Genomic DNA, 4,207 nt, shown 5'->3' on the forward strand with positions numbered 1-4,207 from the left:
TCGCTGGGGCGCAATGCAGGCCTGCATAGTGCTCTCTGTTGGCTTCAGATATCACCACTGGGCCAGTCTTGTGTCCTCCACCCCTTTCCATCCAGTAGAACCCGGATGGCTACCTCCTGCAGCGATATACCTATATTGCGAATTTTAGTTTTTCCTGGTGAGGTCTAAAACGGCGGCTTGTGTTTCTGGACATATTTCATATTTATGGCTTTTCCGCACTATACGAAACGCTAATTCATTTTGTGAGCATTCTGTAGGCGAATTTTTTGAATGATAGTTGCGATACATTTTTCAGAAGACACCTGACCTTTTCAGGTAGCTTGTGTTCCATCCGACTGCGTGATTTTTGCCGTATGAATAATATTTCAGCCTCGTCAACTTTCTGGACCACGGTGGCACAAAACTTTTCTACTGAATCTGGTCCCAGTTCAAACTGATTAGAAATATGCTCATTTATGAGAAGTCTACGTGGCACGCGTTACGAGCACACGCCTGAGGATCGTGATTTTCGGATCAGTAGAACAATAAATCAAAGATCAGCACATACTGCTCGCTACGACCCAGTAGGGGCTATTTAACACCTGATAGATGAAATGTTTTCCGTTCGTGAGGTCCTAATTCAGGAGGCATGGGAGTAGGCATGTTTTGTGTCTGGTGGGTACGACGATATATTGTGCCCAAGCGCTGCGTTGAACGAATTTGTTCACCGCCGCAGTGAAATACCCACTAGACACGATGCGTTGCGAGTTCATCCAAGAGGCCTTAGGGGCGTTAAAATCGCCTAACATGTTTGAAGCGTAGCTCCAGAAGAGTTGCTCAGGGGGTTGTTTGGGGAATCGGTCATTCCCCGATGGACCCAAAAGGCAGTAGTAGACCACGCCAAGAAAAAGAGAATCAGTTCCACATAGCGGGATTTGGATACACAGTGTATCATAAAAAGGTGCCGGAAGGGAGTCGGAGGGAGCGATCGAGGTTGCCACAGGTGCATGTAAATATAGATCGGCCCCATTGGACCACTTGTGTTCTGTGTCAGGCCGTCTAGAAAGATCTCCTCATCAGAGACTTCTAAGGTGTCAGGTATGTGTACTTGTGGATGCAGACGGTTGTTTAGGACAAGCTGGCTGTCCATTGTCGCGAAGTTTTTTTGAAAGACAATCGGTTTCTGGGCAGGAATTACAAAACTGCCTCTGCAGCCTCTGGTTGCAGGGGTCCGAAAGATGTACTGTTGGCAGATTTAATAGCTGTATGCTCGGTTTGGGTCCAAGGTACCGAAGTTGCCTCTGCGGCATACATGTCTATCTTTTTTCTTTGTGGTTTTGAGGTCTGCTTTTTTATTTGCGGGTTTTCCTCCACGCGGAAGTCCCTTAAGAGCGAGAGTCTTATCTTTGGAGGACGTAGGTTTTCCACTCGTGAGCGAAAATTTCCCCGACTTCTAACTGTTGCTCGTTCACCACCGTCTATACAAATACTGGGTTTGCCGTTTTCAAGGATTTAAGTTAGACATTCGTCTGCTTGGTCTCTTGGGCAATTTTCGCGCAGTCTTTCTGAAATTCTTCTATGACACCTTGTGCGTCGGTTGACAGCGGCAAGAAGTATTCTTTCAGGTAACGCTCGAATGAGGCTCGTTTTGCGGATGACAGCACCTTGAAACTAGCCAGCAGCTTTCTCATTTGTCGAAGTTTTGTTTAAATATAGTCAATTTTTCTTCGTGTTTGTGTGGACTCCTGAGTCGCACATGGTCAACCGGGTATACGAAGGTTTGTTCGGTTTAGAAAGTAAGTCTCGGTTGAGCAACGGCCTTTTGGTTCCATCCCAAGTGCAAAAATTCCAAGCGTTATTCCGAGGGATTAGCGGATTCTTGCACTTTCGGGGTCGAGCTTGTTGACTAGGAAAGCTCTAAAGCGGGACCGCATTTTTCAATCAATGGGAAGCAGTTTGGAACCGACTGAGAAGTCATAGTTTCAAGTTCGTACCAAGCTCTTCTGAAACGGGGACCGCAGTTGTTTGTCTGTAGATTCCGCATTGGAATTTTTCGGTTTGTATCGTTTAATCGGAAATGCTATGAAATATAGGTGAATGAAAACTGCCTTCGTGCGTGTTGCACATCCAGTTTGAATCTTGGTTTAATTTGCACGATTCCGTCTTGTGTGAGAATCTACAGGTCGGTGAGATTCATCAAGATATTCCTTAAAGAAAGCGACCAATTCCTTCAAGTTAACCCCACTCAACTGAAAGCTAGGTAGGATGATGGTAGAATGCTGATAGAATAAGGTTCTTCGAGGGAGATTCGAATACACAAATGGGGCACAAGAGCATGTTGCGTAGACCGTAGCCTTCATGGCCTGGTGGCCATAGCCAAGTCAGTAACGACAATAATGTTAAAATAGTTGAGCTGTGACACCATTTTGGTGCTTATGCGCCACGCAGCTTGGAGTCGAAACGTGGATTCAGGCATTACAGGACTGTTCGAAAGGATGGGGTTGGCTCCGAACCTCGGATTTTTCGGTTGGCAGTGCTCTGAGTTAACTAATCGACTCCAAGTTCCCGTGGTGCCTTATGGCCTTGCCCTCAGTGGATGGAGCATACAGGAACGAGAGTGACTCATGGGAATCAAGATGCGTCTCACTTCCGCCGGGGAAATATGAAACCTCAGTTGTAGCATTGCTTTCAATGAACAAAGTTGGTGGGTTCTCCGAACTCAAATAGTGAGTTTGATCCTGTTAAATTTCAGGAACTTTTGGAAAGTCGTCAACAAACATTGTGCTCATGTGTCACAGATTCACTGATTCACGGATTTATGCACAGGATCGAGGCTATCGCCCAATTTTCCCGGGTCTGTTTTGTTCTTGTCGGTCAGTGGCTGTCGTTCACCTGAAAGGCACAAGTGAAATAAGGGTGTAGCATTGCTCTTTATGTACACAGCTCGGGACAGTATGCTCGCCAGCGCGAGGATTCGCATAAATAATTGTCTAATATTGCTTTAAACTGGGTTCCAGAAGGAGCGTGAACAACCGTCGGAGGAAGATCATTCCACGCAGCTAATACCCGAAATGAGAGAAAATTTTGTCTGAGGAATGTATGTGCTATGAGCTTGAAAATCTTCTTACCATGTCCCCGCCGGGTGTTTGCTGGGTCAACGCTAAAAAACCTGTTTGCCAAGCTTTGTTCAAACAGGGCGCAAGTAAGAATTAGGTCCCGTGGGAGGCGACAGTACTCCAGAGGAAAGATATCAAGCATCGCGAGACGCGCTTCGTAGTTCACGGATTTGAGGCCGGCAAACATTTTCGTAGCGGCCCGCTAAACACGCTCAATGGGGGTGACGTCTTTCGTGCGTCCTGAGTAGACAACTTGGTTGGCGTACTCCAGGAGCGGTCTGACGTAGGCCCCATAGAGTATTTGGAAGTCCATGCGAGTAATACGGGAGAAGGTGCGTCGGATCATCCGTAAAACGGCGAATGCCTTTTGGGCCGGTTTCTCATGGTGTAGTGCGAAGGACAAGTTTGAGGAGACCCAGATGCCTAAATCTTTTTTGGCATCTATCCTCATGATGTTTTCTGGTCCCTTTTCACCATGCATAACAAAGGCATTCGCTGAATCCCCTCCAAACGACACATGGACGCACTTTTCATCATTCAGAGGAAGGTGCCAGTCCGACGACCACTGCTGGGCAGCGTCTACATCCATTTGGAGGTCACTGGCATTGGTAATCCAGGATTTCAAGTCGTCCGCAAAAAGTAGACATGGACTCGCAAGAACATCTGGGAGGTCGTTGACGTAGATCAGAAACAGAATTGGTCCCAGGACGGAGCCTTGAGGAACTCCAATGGAGACCGGCGCTGGAGAATAGTAGGTCGAGTCCATTTACACTCGGAATGATCTGTCTGGTATGAACGCCCTGATCCAGCGAAGGATTTTTCCTTGAATCCCGTAAGACTCGAGTTTGTAAAGCAGTGGGACGTGTGGGTCCCTATCAAATGTTCTTGAGAAGTCAAAACATATGGCTTCCGATATGAGTCCTTCGTCCTTGACCTGGGATAAACTTTCTATAAACACGGGCACGTTTGTCACGCAAGAGCCGTTTGGGAGAAATCCATGTTGAGCTGGAGATATCAGATTGCTGGAATTAAGGTGATCTAGGATGGCTCGCTTCAGAATGCGTTCCATCACCTTGCACGGCACGCTAGTGAGGCTTATAGGCCTATAGCTG

The sequence above is a fragment of the Opisthorchis viverrini genome (assembly GCF_000715545.1).
Source record: "Opisthorchis viverrini unplaced genomic scaffold opera_v5_193, whole genome shotgun sequence".
NCBI lineage: Eukaryota > Metazoa > Platyhelminthes > Trematoda > Opisthorchiida > Opisthorchiidae > Opisthorchis > Opisthorchis viverrini.